The sequence below is a fragment of the Crocuta crocuta genome, unplaced genomic scaffold (assembly GCF_008692635.1).
Source record: "Crocuta crocuta isolate KB4526 unplaced genomic scaffold, BGI_CrCroc_1.0 scaffold221, whole genome shotgun sequence".
NCBI lineage: Eukaryota > Metazoa > Chordata > Mammalia > Carnivora > Hyaenidae > Crocuta > Crocuta crocuta.
In genome coordinates this window covers 6319287-6336022 of record NW_027528610.1, presented here as the reverse complement: position 1 = coordinate 6336022, position 16736 = coordinate 6319287, and the positions used below count along the sequence as shown (strand labels likewise).

At 46.2% G+C, this 16736-nt stretch overlaps 1 long non-coding RNA gene across 1 annotated transcript in view; it reads right to left on the bottom strand.

Moving 5' to 3' along the window:
- Positions 1-1646: 1646 nt before the first annotated feature.
- Positions 1647-16736, bottom strand: part of LOC144223932 (uncharacterized) — a 170873-nt gene continuing 155783 nt past the window's right edge. The window contains exons 3-4 of the long non-coding RNA XR_013332881.1: positions 14509-14593; positions 1647-1750 (exon numbers count right to left, since the gene is read on the bottom strand). This is a non-coding gene — a long non-coding RNA (uncharacterized LOC144223932). The remainder of the gene's footprint in view (positions 1751-14508; positions 14594-16736) is intronic.

Sequence of the window (16736 nt, the reverse complement as noted above, 5' to 3'; positions counted from 1 at the left end):
GGCATCTTTCGGAGGTGGAGGCCCGGGAACTGGTCTTGAAAACCCAAGTGGCGGAACATGAATGATCGGATACCGAGTGTATAAAACGCGTGAAACTACCAGTCAGGGGCAGAATGGATCCTGCCCCGAATTCCTAAGTTCGTCCTAAGCCCCAGTCCACCTGAGAAAGTGACTTTATCTGGAAACGGCCACTGCAGATGTTACGCGAAGATGAATTTATACTGGAGTACGATGGGGAGGCCCATATCTAGGACGGCTGTTTCCAAAAGGAGAAAGACTCCCGAGAGGAAGGTTTACAAAAAGGAGGAACCTGACCCACCTGGAGAGAGGTAGAGGCACACGGGGAAAGGTCGTGTGACGATGAAGACAGATGTGGGCGTGGTGCGTCTCTACGCCAAAGAGCACCAGACAGCCAGCAAAGCACCAGAAGCCGGGAGACGGGCCTGAAGGGACCCCCTCACGGCTTCAGAAGGAACCAAGCCTGCCCACCCCTTGGTTCTGGACTTCAGTTCTCCAGGAACGTGAGACAACATCTCTCTACTCAAGCCGCCCGGTCCATGGCACTTCGTCACACAGCCGGGGCGAACACACACATCTGTGTGCACACCACGTAGGAAGACACTGAGGATACAGTAAGCGCAAAACCCAGGCAGCGAGTTACCACTGAAGAGAGAGGGGGAACGTCACAGGAGAGTCGAACGCGGGTGTCGACTCGTGTCCTGGAAGGGGCAAGATGTCCTTGTGAACGTCGTTATGAACGTTGTTCTGGACATCTCACATGACATATATTCAAGTTCGAAAGACGATGTTCATTTCAGAAATTAATTAAAAATCTAACAACGTGAATCTAAAAAGAATTCAGACTCCTGAGAATTCAAAAGAGCGCCCACAAGTGACCCGGTATGCTGTGGTGAGGTCCCACGGTGGGGGGCAGCTGTGACATCGCATGACGGCGGGATCCAGGCTCTGAGGCATCACCGGGAGCCCTGGAGGGCTGTGACTGGCCTGTGACAAAGCCAGGCCAGACCCCGGGCCTCGGGTGCTTGTCAGCCCCCAGCCCCACTCCCGGAGGATGCCGGCTGCTACTCACAAGGTCCACCGTGTCTACAGGGAACACGTACTTGGCCTGATCTTCGCTTACTGTGGAGTAATGGCTTGGTCAGAATCAGAAGTGGTGCAGGAAATCAGAGCTACTCCTACGTTTTGGGAAACTGAGACGGGTCCATTGTGGGGAGCGGTTTAGGGGCTCAAAAGATCATTGGTCCCAAGGCTGAGAGGTTCATGTAGATACACACACCGTGATGACACACCGGCCCACAAACGCCCTCACCGTGGAGCAAGTCAGGAGCCCCTCGCTTCACGGCTCCCTCTGCTACCCCATTCCTCCGTGTGGACCCCAAGTGCTCTAGACCTTAACTCTGATCTGATCTCTGGACAGAAACATCAAGGGAAAAAAGAGCACACTCCCAACCCCACCCCAGGAGCGGGACGGCCCTGGAACCATCTCTTTTTCAACTCTCTTAATAAGAACGTCGTTGGCTCTTCTTTTTCTATAGCCTGGGTTTTTGGATCAATGGCTGACGGTCCTGCATGGGGCACGCTGAAGAAGAGCCTCCTACCGACGGTCACCCGAGCCTCTTACCTGACTCCTGGAGGTAGCGGTACACCAGGAAGTTCACCTCGTCGCTGGTTATGCTCATCTTAGCCTCACCTCGCGGAGACGAGGTCTTTACGATGCGGGAGCCGCCCTCTGTTAGACGACAGGAAAAAGCAGAGAGAATTCTGAAATACTGCCTGTATTTTTGTCACTGCCTCTTGCTGAGACAACTAAAGAAATAATACTCATGATGTAATAACCATAAAGGTAATTATAACTTTGGAATAATATATACATTAATACAGCCAGGAGAAATATTTCAAAAAATTAAAAAACAAAAAAGCGTTGGTGTATTTTTACAAGGCTGGGAAAGGGTCAAGCATAAACCACACCGAGGAGAACAAATTCAGAAGCAACAGATAATGGAAACAAACCCCAACTTTTCTTTTTTTAATGTTTGTTTATTTATTCTGAGAGAGACCAATGAGACAGGGTGAGAGAGAGCACGTGAGGACAGGAAGGCACAGAGACCGAGGGTGGGAGGGGGAGGTGAGAGAGACCCAAAGTAGGTTCTGTGCTGTCAACACCTAGAGCCCGACTCAGGGCTCATTCTCACAACTAACCGTGAGATCATGACCTCAACTGAAACCAAGAGTGAGACGCTCAACCAACTGAGCAACCCAGATGCCCCATGAAATCCAACTTTTTATTCAGTAAAAATATGTGTGCACTGGGTCCATCACAACGTACTTGGTAATAAGCATGAATGCATTCCCGAGGTGCACTTCGATGACACAGTCAGATAAAATGCTAAGTGCTTTTCCAGAGACAAAAGAAGATTCCCGAGTAGACCAGAAGTCATGTCAACACCCCTAAGGCAGGTGACCACCTGGACTGGATCACACCTGTTGTTCTAGAGAAATGATTAATCATAATACCCTTCACTCACAGAGTTTAAGTGATAAGCCGATAGTCACTGTGTACAGGCGTCTACAGTACGGAGAAGGAAAGCAATCATGCTCGAGGAGTGAACCGTGCAGGTCTCCTTGACATTATTTCTATGAAGAAGCCAGGTCTAGGGACCCTGGAGCATGGACAGAGAGCAAAACTCCAACTTTTATATTTTGTCACAGAACTCACTGCATCAGTGTCGCTGAGACCTCCTGGTAGCTGGAAAGCTGGTGGAAATTTGGGGGTGGGATGGGGGTACGGTGACCACGGCCCCCTGTGTCCAGGACAGCCTGATTTTCTTTTTCTTTTTTTTTTAATTTTTTTTAAAATTTTTTTTTATTTATTTCTGAGAGAGAGAGACAGCCTGAACAGGGAAGGGTCAGAGAGAGAGGGAGACACAGAATCCGAAACAGGCTCCAGGCTCTGAGCTAGCTGTCAGCACAGAGCCCGATGCGGGGCTCGAACCCACGAACCGTGAGATCATGACCTGAGCCGAAGCCGGACGCTTAACCGACTAAGCCACCCAGGCGCCCCTAGGACAGCCTGATTTTCTTCCCACCGATCCTAGTCAGGCATGTGAGTAAGCCAGCCCACAGAGAGGAGGGGCCGGTCATGCCACAGAGCTCTTTTATATACCAACAGACTAGAACGTACACACCAAAAGGAGCGCTTACTCTGAAAAGCTGAAGCCAAGAAAGGCTGTGACCCGTTTAAGCGATGTCACTGACACCAAACATTTTACGCTGTTTGGCAAGAGTCTTCGGAGTCCACACTTCACATTTTCAGACATTTCTAATGGTGGCCAAACTTTTATCATTAAATGAGGATTAACTTTTTATTTGTTTAGAAAAAAAAATAAAAGGGCAAAGTAGACCTTCAAGTGGGGAGCACTCATACTACAGGCTGTTGTAAGGAACATACCCTGATTTTTACCCTCCATGGTAAAATCCCCTCCCCAAGTGTGGGCAGGACCTGTGACTCACTTCTACCCCATGGAATATGTCAAAGGACATGGATGTCAATCCTCTCGTTGGGTCATGTCCTATAGTCAGGGTGACCAGACGTCATTCCCGTAATTATTATGCTATATTACATAAGACTCTGTAGGACTGGAGGTAACACTCTCCTGCTGGCCTCGAAGAGGAAGGCTACCATCATATGAACTGCCCATGGCACTGGGGGCAGCCTGCAGGAAGCTTAGCACCTTAGCTCTACAACCACAAGGAACGGAAATTGTGCCAACATGAGCTTAGAAGACCACCTCCTCCCCAGGAAGGGAGGTGGAAGGCAGGTGGAACCCTGGGGGCAGGATAGGGGGACAGCCAAGCTCCAAATGCACATACAGCCCAGGCACCAGCTTGTCCACAGCCCTGAGACCCTGAGCAGAGGACCCAGCAAAGAGGTGCCTACACTCGACATAAGAAATGTGTTGTTTCCAGCTGTGGCTCCTGTGGTAATGGTTAGGTAACAATGAATAAGCAGCATGACCGCTTCTTGCATTATCCCAACTTTTGCTGTAGTTACCAGAATTTTGCCACTCAGAAAATTCTTATCTTGGGGTGCCTGGGTGCCTCAGTTGGTTGAGCGTCCAACTTCGGCTTAGCTCATGATCTCATGGTTCACAAGATCGAGCCTCGCCTCAGTCTCTATGCTGACTGCTCAGAGCCTGGAGCCTGCTTCAGGTTCTATCTCTCCTTCTCTCTGCCCCTCCCCCACTTGCACTGTCTCTTAGTCTCTCAAAAACAAATTCAAAAGTTTAAATATTTTTGGGGCGCCTGGGTGGCTCAGTCTGTTGAGTGTCCAACTTCAGCTCAGGCCATGATTTCATGGTTTGTGGGTTCGAGCCCCGTATAGGGCTCTGTGATGACAGCTCAGAGCCTGGAGCCTGCTTCAGATTCTGTGTCTCCCTCTCTTTCTGACCCTTCCCTGCTCATGCTGTCTCTCTCTCTCTCTCTCTCTCAAAAATAAATAAAACATTAAAAAAAAGTTTAAAAATTTTTTTAAATGCTTATCATCTTTAATTTGGTGATATTCTGTACTTTTGTATATACCAATGAGAAAATCTGACAGTCAAAATACAGATGGGTCTTGAGATTTGTTTGAATTCTAGGAAAGTCACTCATAAGACAGCATTAGGAAAATGTTAGAGACTAAATAAAAAACTATGAGACCAGAGCATTAACCAAACAACAAAAAAAAAACCCATCACTGAAGGGAGAGAATGTAAATAATAACGAAATCATGCACCACGGAACACTAATGCTGAACGGACTTTTGCGGACATCGGGCAGGGCAGTAATGCTGAATCCCGTACAATGACAAATTCACTCTGTGCTGAATGGCTGGGCGGCTGGCAGGTGTTTAGTTTATGAGGTTGGGGCCCACACGAACGGGATTAGCGCCTTCATATATTAGAGATGCCCAAAGAGCTCCCATCCTTCTGCCATGTGAGGACGCAATGAGTAGATGTCTGTCTAGGAAACAGGAAGTGGATCCTCACCCGATCCAAAACCTGCCAGTGCCTGGGTCTCAGACTTCCAGCCCCCGGAGCTGCGAGAAATCAATGTGATGTTGACGCTGCCCCGTCTGTTGGATTTGTCACAGCAGCCTGAAAGGCCTCAGGCACCACCCCTAGTCATATCCTCGTTGATTCTGTCACATTGGGTGCTTAGAAATAAGTAAAATCTGGGGCGTATGGGTGGCTCGGTGAGTTGAGCGTCCAAGTCTTAATCCCACAGATGCCAGCACAATCTCCCCACCCACCCTCTCGACGGTTATGATGATCAAAAACGTCTCCAGACTCTGCCAAATGGTCCAAACTGCAAAACTGCTGTTGAGTGCGAACCCCTCTGTAGAAGAAAAGCCAGCATGCTGTGTTTGTGATGAAAATGAAGACGCATGGACACAGCTGTATGTGGTGTGTGCAGTTAGCCCGCAGCTGTCGCTTCGTGACGCGGCCAAGCCACCACCAGTGATGGCTGAAAATGCAGCAGAAGAGCTGGGGTTTTTCAAACAGGCTGTGTCGAGTCTTTCTACAAAATTACCAGTATTTTCATCAGACAACAAAACACGGAGTTCTTCTGGCGGACAGATCATTTTGGCTTCTACAGAGCAAGTGTTTCGGTGCAGACAGACAACGTGCTTGCAAGAGCCTGGTTCTCCTTTCCCAGCCCCAAGTGTCCGTGATAAACATGGGTGTCTGCGCATGTGTTTGTGCGCACAGGACCGGAGGGCACGGTAAAACGACATCCTTAGGACACTGGGGCTCATGGGCCATTTCTGTAGTCAGTTCCTCTCTTCCTTTACACACCATCCTTTTCTTCAACCAGGAAAACTTCTGCTTAAGCTCTGGCTCTTGGCTTTACGATCACAGACTCAATATTTCTCTCTAAATTTCTAAGTTAGGACAAGGTTTTCCCAACAGAGTGTTAACTTTTTAATGGCTTTCTGATTTGCAAGCAGCAGAGAAAACAAAAACCAGCTGTGGCCTACAAGAGAACCAGGTGAGATGTCACTTGGCCGACAAGATTTGNCCCGAACACTTCACTAGTTTTAGAGTGACTATTTCTTTTGCGGCACCTGAGTGGCTCCATCAACTGGGCAGCCGACTTGTGGTTTTGGCTCTGGTCACGATCACGTGGTTTGTGAGTTCGAGACCCATATTGGGCTCTGCACCGATGGCGGGGAGCCCACTTGGGAATTCCCTCTGTCCCTCCCTCGCTCACNCCCTAGAAATAAATAAAACATTAAAAATTAAAAAAAAAAAAAGATTTATAGTTACTAGTAAAGTGTACTATATATTCTTAGACTATTCAATACAACCATGGGAACATTCTCTGAACTGACCATAAACCCAGCAGCACTATTCAATCCACTTGGACTCACGGATGGGGTTCGATTACACTGAAATCAAGAGAAACCAGCAACTAACTGGGTGCATAGTTGGCATCCCCCCAAGCTATGAACTCGAAGGCAGTGGTACTTGTTTTGACGGGTCTACTTCATTTGACTCCAAGGAGTAAATGGCTGGATTCACTTCCCAAAGGTTACTGTTTTAGACCCACCTCCCCAGAATCCCCTCGTGAGGGCGGGAAAGGAGTTACCTGTCCTCTTTTCTCCGAGACAAGATCTAAGTCTCACAGAAGGAGGTTAGAATAAAATGATGCACCCCCCCGCCCCGGGGTTCTGCTGTATAATTTCATATAGAGAAGTGCTCTGGTACTAGAGGTATTCAAGTTCTCCGGCTCTCAACATAGGGATGCATTTCCAACACAATGTTTCCTTTTTTTTTTTTTCTATTTTAAAAAAATGTTTATTTTTGAGAGAGAGAGAGAAAGAGAGAGCAAGTGAGCGAGCATGAGTGGGGGAGGGGCAGAGAGAGAGGGAGACACAGAATCTGAGGCAGGCTCTAGGCTCTGAGCTGTCAGCACAGAGCCCGACGCGGGGCTGGAACCCAGGAACCACGAGATCACGACCTGAGCCAAAGTCGGATGCTTACCGGACTGAGCCACGTGGGCACCCCGACACAAGGCGACTTAACACCTCGCCCATTTCCCAGACGGCGCCCGTCCCAGCCCCAGTCTTGAGAACCCCCGCGGATGCCCTTCAGCCTCTCCAGTCGTAGGATAAAGAGCTCTGGCGGTGCTGGCACAGCCTCCTTGGCTTCAAACAGATGGAAAAACAAAACAGAGCAAAAAAAAAAGCTCCCCAAAACAGAGAGGTTCTTAATTAGGGCAGTGGTGTTTTTCTTGCCTGACCCAGTTGTGATATGAGGCCCTGTAACTGGCTGATCTGAGGTCTTCAGTGCATGGGGCAAATGCCAGCACCCCAAAGTCAGGCTGCCACCAGCAGGGGTTGGTGGAGGCGGGAGCGCTGGGGACCAGGAATGCTGGAGGCCAGGAGTGGTGGAGACTGGAGCGGGTGGAGACTGGAGTGGGTAGAAGCAGGAGTGGTGGAGACAGGAGAGGGTGGCTGGTGGCGGGTCCACAGGGACGCCTGCCAGGGGACACAGCGATTCCGCCGGAAGCCTTCGAGAAACCAAGGGCGAGTTATTCGCAGTGTTTCTTCCTTTTGCGATTTGCCTTCAAGGTGGCAGAAACTCCTACTCCTCACGGTTCCCTTCCCAAATCAGTTCCAAGTTCAGTCGCAGGAGAAGTATCGTTTAAGGGCTTGCTTTTCTTAGGCACATACTTGCAGGGTTCTAGAGGCTCTCACTGTCCAGGAAGGGCGAGGGCTGCCCCCGACATCAAGCTGCCACGAGGGACCTACGTGGGAGTTGGCGTGGCACTTCAAGGCAGAAAGGGCCAGCGCCTTGCCGACAGGACGGAGCCTGGTCCCCAGACAGACCGCAGAGCACACTCGCATTAATGGACGAAATGAGGTCCCAATCTGCTACCATCACAGGGGAAAGTTTCTCTGTTAACAATCTGCCCCATTATGAAATATTCTCCTAAAATCTTTTAAAGCAGCCCTTGTTCTCCAGGGATGGAAGAAAAGCTTGTCTCATTTCTCATCCCTATTAGCCTGCTGGTGTGGATGCTGGAAGAATCCACTGGGTTAAAGTAATCTTCTGGAAAAGGCTCATGTCTCTGGGACCTGTCTTCCTACAGCCTGAAGACTGAGAGCCAGAGCTGCTGGAAGACCTGTTAGTGATGACCTCATCGTACAAAAGGCACTTTCTGTGTTTCTTCATGGACATTCTGGCTTCAACGTACTGGGTCTTACCTCCCTGTTGGCTTTCCCTGTGACGTTCTTCTCCCTTCAAACGGGAACTGGGTTTACTTTTATTTCACAATCAGTGTGGTCAGTTTAAGAGGAAATTTTTTTGTTAAAAAATTTTTTTAAATGTTTGTATATTTTTGAGAGAGAGAGAGAGACAGAGGAGCAGAGACAGGGAGACGCAGAATTCGAACCAGGCTCCAGACTGAGTCATCACTACAGAGCCCAACATGGGACTTGAATTTGCGGACCATGAAATCAATGACTTGAGCCGAAGTCGGATGCTTAACTGACAAGGTCATCCAGGCGCCCCAAATCTTTAATGCATGTATTAACATTTACATATAATCCTTTTCTAAACTCTGTTTGGGGACCAGCTTATGTTGAAGATGAAACAGGCTTGTCTTAACTTACCACTTGGCATGACCCCTTTCTCCCATGTAACTGTAAGTAAGCCAACATGTAGCTGATGAAATTCTTCACTGTTCAAGGACAATACGATTCGATGAACTACGGCATTTACGATTTGACCCCAATTACAGGAAAATATACACATGGAAAATACTAGGGGGAAATACATGAAAATATGAACAGTAGTTTCATCTTGGCGGCTTTCTATCACAGACTTACCATCATTTACCAGTTTGTATATGTATAGTCTTTTATAGTAATAAAAGATACTCCTGCAAGGAAAAGATTTTTCACTAATCTTACAGTTATTTATTTACTTGCAGTCAGATGGCCCAAAATGATAATCGAATCAAACAACTATTGTTTTATTACCAGAGTTACTACCTACAATACTAACATTTAAAAAAGGGAATAAAGCAGGGTAGTACGATGAAGTCCTTAAATGAATACTTCATGATCAGGGAACACATCCTTGATACAGTGTTATGTACAAAAAAGGAGTTGTGTTTTTTTTTTTTTAATTTTTTTTAATGTTTTATTTATTTCTAGGAGAGAGAGAGAGAGACAGCGTGAGCAGGGGAGGGTCAGAGAGAGAGGGAGTCACAGACTGAAACAGGCTCCAGGCTCCGAGCTGGCAGTCAGCACAGAGCCCAACGCGGGGCTCGAACCCACGAACCGCGAGATCATGACCTAAGGGAAAGTCGGACGCTTAACCGACTAAGCCACCCAGGCGCCCCTAAAAAAGGAGGTTTCAAACGTGCACGATGAAAAACTTTGTTTCGTACACACATATGTGTACGCACAGGTCCACACACACCAATGGAAGAGAACCCTCCACAAAAGTCTCACATCTAGTCCTGGGGGTGGAATTCTGCTAGATTTATATCTCTATGTGTGCTTGTTGTATTTTCCAAATTTTCTCCTCTGCACATGGACTGCTTTCACGTTCATTAAAACATAATTAAACCCTGGCAGAGTCTCCAAAAATAATCTGCATGAGAAAGACTCCACTTCTAAGTAGGAAATGAGGTTCCAGGACGGGGGGGTGGGCAGAGAAGAGGGGCTCTTGTGTTAGAAACATAACATTGCTCTTCGCGGAATACAAAATATCTCAGGGGCAAGGCATTCAGAAACGGTCCCGTCTGTGCTTGGCCACCCTTACGGGTGAATGAATGGCTTGAGGGGCCTTCATGTGCACGTCAGAGGCAGATGTGGACGTGACAGTAAAGGCATCCGGTCCTTGGTCCTTGAGGTTACCTCCAAAACCATCTGGGTGCCTCCCAAGTGGCCACAGGGTCCTGTCTCACACTCTGTGCACTCGCCACTGTTTGCTCACGCACCTCTCTCTGCCTGTCCAGGAGGAAGACCTGGAAACAAGCTTTCGTAAACGTGCTCGACGTAGTAACAGCAAACTGCTGCTGCTTCTTGCGGGACACTGCGTCCCAAGAGCCACACAATGTATGTGGGACAAACACTACAATTTTCCTTTCCTATCCCCTCTCTCTGCACTAAAATGCAAGTGTATGCACCCAGGATTTCAAAGCAGGCTGCCTTGGAGACCTAACAGTACTGTTTGCCTAATGACTTTGCTTTAAGCCAACACTTCCAATTAATCTGTAAATCAATTTACAAATTTAATTATCTTTAAGACTGAAAAGTTGGAAACGGCTTCTCTAAGATGTACACTAGGCCCTCAGACAAGTTTTAGGAAGACATACAGGCTGCCTATGCAATCTCTACCATACTGTGATTTTCACCCACTTACACAGGATTTATTTTGGCCTTTATAGTTCCCCTTCCTGTGTTAGGGAGTCATGGGCTCCTATAACTGGCCTCTGGAGTTCTGAATAATAAACCCTGTGGCTTTCTCTATAAACATGAAAGCAGGTAACACCTCACCCACTCACATGATGTGGAACTCCTAAGTCTTCATATAATAGGATCTTTTGATGTTTCAATTTAAATAACAATAAAATAACGCTTAATATATTATGACCCTAAGTATTAGATGAGACTCCATCAATCCTCCTATTTATGTCAGCAAACGTAGGAACCAAATTGTATCATCAAATGCTCTGCAACTTAACATTTTCACAGCCACAAGGTTGGTAAGATTTAGGTCCGCCCGGGTGGCTCAGTCGGTTGAGCGCCCAACTTTAGCTCAGGTCACGATCTCATGGTTCATGGGTTGGAGCCCCGCGTCGGGCTCCATGCTGACAGCTCAGAGCCTGGAGCCTGCTTCGGATTCTGTGTCTCCCTCTCTCTCTGCCCCTCCCCTGCTTGTGTGTGTGCGCTCTCGCTCTCTCTCTCTCGCTCTCTCTCTCTCTCAAAAATAACATTTAAAAAGAAGGCTGGTAAGATTTAAAATACAAAATAAAGCCCTGACAGGAATAGTGAGTGGGCTTTACAAATCTCAGTACTATTGACATCTGGGACCACCGGAATCCTTGTGGAGGGGGGGGTCTCCCCAGTATTGTGGAGGTCCAGAAGAATCCCTGGCCTCTGCCCATAGATCCAGTATCACCTGCCCCCTGAAAAATGTCTCCAGAAGTGGCCAAGATGCTGGAAGACCCCAAATCCCTAGCTCCCTGCACATGTGCTGTGCCTGTGCTAAGCAACCACAGTTAGGATCGTCTTAATCCGGCCACGGGCCCTCCAGCACCGCACTTCCGGAGCACTCCTGTTCAAAAACCAGAGGTCAGAAAAGGTAGAAAGAAAACAGGTGTGTTCCTCTAGGTATGAGTCAGCCGGTGTAACCTGCAGGCCACCCCCGCCCCCCACCCTGCTCCTTCCCCGCTTCAGGCTGGTGAGCTACAAAGAGGTTTTACATTTTTAAATGGTTGAAAAGAAAATCCGAAGAATCGTATTTTATGACCCATGAAATTGAGAGGACATTCAAATTCCAGTGCCCATAAATCAAGTTTTATTGGCACTCAGCCACGTTCGTTCATTTACGTATGATCGATAGCTGCTTTTACACAAGAGCATGGCTGACTGGCTGTAGCACAGACTGGCTGGCCCTTAAAGCCTCAACCGCTTACTCTCATCCCTGACAGAAAATGCTGCCTCTGTTCCCAGCCTGAAAGCTGCCTGTCTGCTACCTCAGGCGATGCCCCCAAACGTGGGTGCCTCTCATGAACGAAACAACTGCTTTAAAAGTGGGAGAAGCTGGGGCGCCCGGGTGGCTCAGTTGGTTAAGCTTCCGACTTCAGCTCAGGTCATGATCTCACGGTTCGTGGGTTCGAGCCCTCCGTCGGGCTCTGTGCGGACAGCTCAGAGCCTGGAGCCTGCTTCAGATTTCTGTGTCTCCCTCTCTCTGACCCTCCCCTGCTCATGTGTGTTCTCTTGCTCTCTCTCTCAAAAATAAATTAAAAAGTGGGGCACCTGGGTGGCTTAGTCGGTTAAGCGTCCGACTTTCGCTTAGGTCATGATCTCGCGGTTCGTGGGTTCGAGCCCCGCATCGGGCTCTGTGCGGACAGCTCAGAGCCTGCAGCCTATTTCAGAGTCTGTGTCTCCCTCTCTCTCTGACCCTCCCCTGCTCACGCTGTCTCTCTCTCTCCTAGAAATAAATAAAAAATATTTAATAAATAAATAAATTAAAAAGTTAAAAAAATTAAAATATTAAAAGTGAGAGCAGGAAACAGCATTGCCACAAGGAGACATGAATGGCTTTCAAAGGAGGACATGTGTAGAAATTAGGTAAATCTATTATGAGATCTCACTTTCTGATGCATAGCACCCAACACGGAGAGAAAGGCGAGATGATTTGCAGATGGTTCCCAGTCTTACTCCCACACCATAGGTACTGTGTGGAGGGTACTCAACGTACTGTCTTTCCTCCCATAATCCCAAATCACCATTCCCATCTTAAAAACTTCACAGTGAATTATCAAAGTCCACCCAAAACAAGAACCCAAAGTCATCTATAAAGCTCAACCCCAGTGGGTCACACACAGTGCGAATTCAATGTACGCTCAATTCAACGGGAGCTTGTGTTCCCTAAGTACTGAGTTAAGTCCCAATGAAAACACTGATGACCAACAGATTTTTCCCAGCTTCCCGCTGACATTTAGAAGATGACTCACTTACATTTCAAAAAATACTCATGGAAAAGCCCAGCGGTTCACCAAAATTCTAAACAGTTACCATACAGCCTAACAATTCTCTTCTTTGACATACACCCAGGAGAAGTGGAGACAGATGTCTGCACAAAAATTTGTACACAAATATTCAGGGCAACATGATTCATAACTGAAAGGTGAATGCAACTCAAATGTCACCAACTGATGAGCAAACACCTGGGTATAACCCTACCCTGGAATATTCTTCAGCCATAAAGATTTGTGCTACAAGATGGATGAACCCTGAAAATATGTTAGATTACAGCCAATCACAAACTCAACTTAATTAACCTCTTAGGAAATTTTTTAAAAATTTATTTTGAGAAAGCGCATGTGTGTCTACAAGTGGGAGAGGGGCAGAGAGAGGGAGAGAGAATCCCAAGCAGGCTCCACAATGTCAGTGCAGAGCCTCATATGGTGCTTCAACTCATGAACCTCGAGATCATGATCTGAGCTGAAACCAAGAGTTGGTAACCAAGAGTTGGATGCTTAACCAGATAACCCACCTGGGTGCCCCTACAAATTCTTGTTCTTATTTTTCAAATATTTGAGTAAAATATCAAGATTCTTACACATTTAGGGGCTCCTGGGTGGCTCAGTCAGTCAACTGTCCTACTCTGGCTCACGTCATGATCTCATGGATCCTCTGTCCCTCCCCCACTCATCCGCACATGTGCTCCCTCTCTCTCAAAAAAAATAAACATTTAGAAAATATTAAGGGGCGCCTGGTGGCTCAGTCAGTTGAGTGTCCGACTTCGGCTCAGGTCATGATCTCATGGTTTATGTGTTCGAGCCCCGGGTCAGGTTCTGTGCTGACAGCTCAGAGCCTGGAGCCTGCTTCAGATTCTGTGTCTCCCTCTCTCTACCCCTCTCCCACTCGTGCCCTGTCTCTCTCTCTCTCTCTCCCTCTCTCAAAAATAAATGCTTAAAACAATAATAATAAATAAATATATTAAAACTTTTTTTTTTAAAGATTCTTACATGTTTACTTGGTTAAAAAATTTCACATACTTGGTTTTAAACAAAAATACCGCAGTAAGAATCTTACATTAGGGGTGCCTGGGTGGCTCAGTTGGTTGAGCATCTGACTTCGGCTCAGGTCATGATCTCATGGTTTATGTGTTCGAGCCCCTCATCGGGCTCTGTGCTGACAGCTCAGAGACTGGAGCCTGCTTTGGATTCTGTGTCTCCCTCTCTCTCTGCCCCTCCACTGTTCACACTCTGTTTCTCTCTCTCTCAAAACTAAATAATCATTAAAAATTTTTTAGTAAATAAAAATAAAAATAAACAATCTTAAAAAATATAAACCAACAAAGCACAAAATTAAGATACAGGAGACAAAATTGTATACCCATGTGCCTGATTATCAATTGTCTGGCTTAATTCCCAATGTTGACAAGAGGAGCTTGTTTTAGAGGGGGTCATGCTCTCCGGGAAAGACCCAGGAAAGTTTGGAATAGCTGGTTCGGTGTCCAAAATTCGTAGAAGGCAATTAAAGGCGAATTCATCATTTAGAATTAACCATATAGCCCAGAACAATTTCGTGGTGTTCTGTCTACTCCTTTCGAGGTCAGCAACGAGAAACCCCCGCAACTTGACAACATGTCATTTGAGAACAGAAGGTGTCCAGTTTCAGCAAGAGGCACTTCCACTTCTCCGGGGGGGCTTCGGCTGCAGGGACCAAGGCCCAGCCCCGTGTGGACTGCTTACCTTTACGGTGACTTCATGTGTAGACCTCAGGACCAGTGAGCTCCTCAGCATCCGATCAGACACACTGCCAACTGTCCGCCAGGACCTGCCAGGTGAGAAAGGAAAAGATTTGAAGAAACAACCTAAAATTCTCTGGAAATGATTCATCTCTGGCCTCTACTTCTTTTTTGTTTTCTTTTTCAAATCAGTGACATTGCTTCCCTTTTAAATCTCAGCTCAAAAGAAACACATTTTATGATGTCATAACCTCCATCTTCCACTTTAACACCAACCATACATTTTTACTTGCAAAGCAAAAGAGGAGAAATGAGAATGGCTGGTTGATACGGTATGGGCAGACATCCTGGAAGAAGTCTCGAAGGAAATAGTTTCGTTCAGGCAATGCTACTGCTCTCCTTTAATAATAACCAATGCCTGTTTGAAATACCTTTGATTTAGGAACTGTGTCTTATGCAATCAAGAAACTAAACTGTGCACACCTCTAAGAGAAGAAAACATGACTTAAAGAAACTTTATAGACACTGCTCGTGCTAATGTTTATAATGGTCTTGCATGCAGGTCCCTGTGGATATACATACACCCTCCAGTATCCTGTTCTTATCACCACACATGAACGCTACAATCTGTTTTCCCCGCCAGGGCGCACAGGGGGCTCAGTTGGTTAAGCGTCTGACTTCAGCTCAGGTCAAGATCTCGCAGTTCATGGGTTTGAGCCCTGCGTTGGGTTCTGTGCTGACAGCTCAGAGCCTGGAGCCTGCTTTGGATTCTCTATCTCCCTCTCTCTCTGTCCTTCCCCTGCTCACACACTCTCTCTTAAGAATAAACACTAAAAAAATTAAAAAACAACAAAAAAAAGAATCTTTTTTCCCCTTTGGCTTTCCTAAAGTAAAGCAAAAGAAAGGCAAGGAATCAATGCATCTCAACATATCCGTTACTGTTTCCATACATTTCAATTTCATGTGAACGCCGCCATTTGGGCTTCTCAAGAAGCCAGGTGTTCACAAGGGAACTTTGGTATCAAAATCTTGTTTTTACTTTTCAGTCAATATAAACACTATGCAATCATCCAGAACTTACTGAACAATACTTACCTTCTTCCTCATAACATTTCTTTGGTTGTGAATGAACCCAGCCCCCTACATTGAAATTACCTACTATTGTCTATAAGCTCAAAATCTAAGGAAATTAACTGCCCGCTATTTTCTCTAAATTCTGGTTCAATCACCTTAAGTGATAATAAAAAGGTGCCAGGGTTAATATAATTCACTTCCACAAGTAAAGCTATGAGTAATGGTGTTTCTTATTAGTGAACGCAGAACCTCGTAAAATGTTTTAAGGAAATTCAAGTAAATTAGTCCCACTGAGTCATGCTTATAGGTATGCTCATGAAAGAAAGGAGGTTAAAACGATTTTATAGGTAGGTTCATAGGCCCTTAAGTTTCATTACAGAACATTTAAAAAAAATCATAAGGATATAGAAGATAAAAGTAATACTGAGGGCAAGTTTTAAAAATCTACCACAGGGGGCACCTGGGTGTCTCAGTCAGTTGAGCATCCACCACTTGGCTTCGGCTCAGGTGGTGATCTCGTGGCTGGAAAATCACACCCTGAGTCAGTCTACGCTCAGCGTGGCCCCTACTTAGCATTCTCTCTCTCTCTCTGCCTCGCCCCTGCTCACACTCACCCTGTCTCTCACAAAACAAAACAAAACAAAACACCTGTCACTGAAGAAACCTGAGATTCAAACAAAATCCCCTTACAACTCTTTGAATAGAAATTATTCCCCAGCGTGATGCAGGCATAAAGGAATACTATTTTGCTTATAAGATATAAATACATTTCATTCTGAAACACCTTCTGAAGTAGAGATAAAAGAGGACCATACTCCTTAGAGTACCTGAAGCAGAAACCTAATTACTAGTTTTGGGACTGAGTTGTAAATTATCACAGGGGGAAAAAACCAGCCTTATGATGCACTTGCTAAATACCACAAAGTATCAAAATATGAGCAGATGTCAGCACAATAAGCCCCAAATTGCTCGAAAATTAAAACGTTAAAATCCATAATAATTCAATAAGTAATTAATATATAAACAGCTCTTATTACAAGCTGTTCAGAAAAACCTTTAAGAATCAAATTCTTATTCTTTGGTCCAAAGCAGATGGTAAGTCACAAATTAGTGTCTTAGAATTGAAGACTACCCTTTATATATGTTGTGAGATTCAGG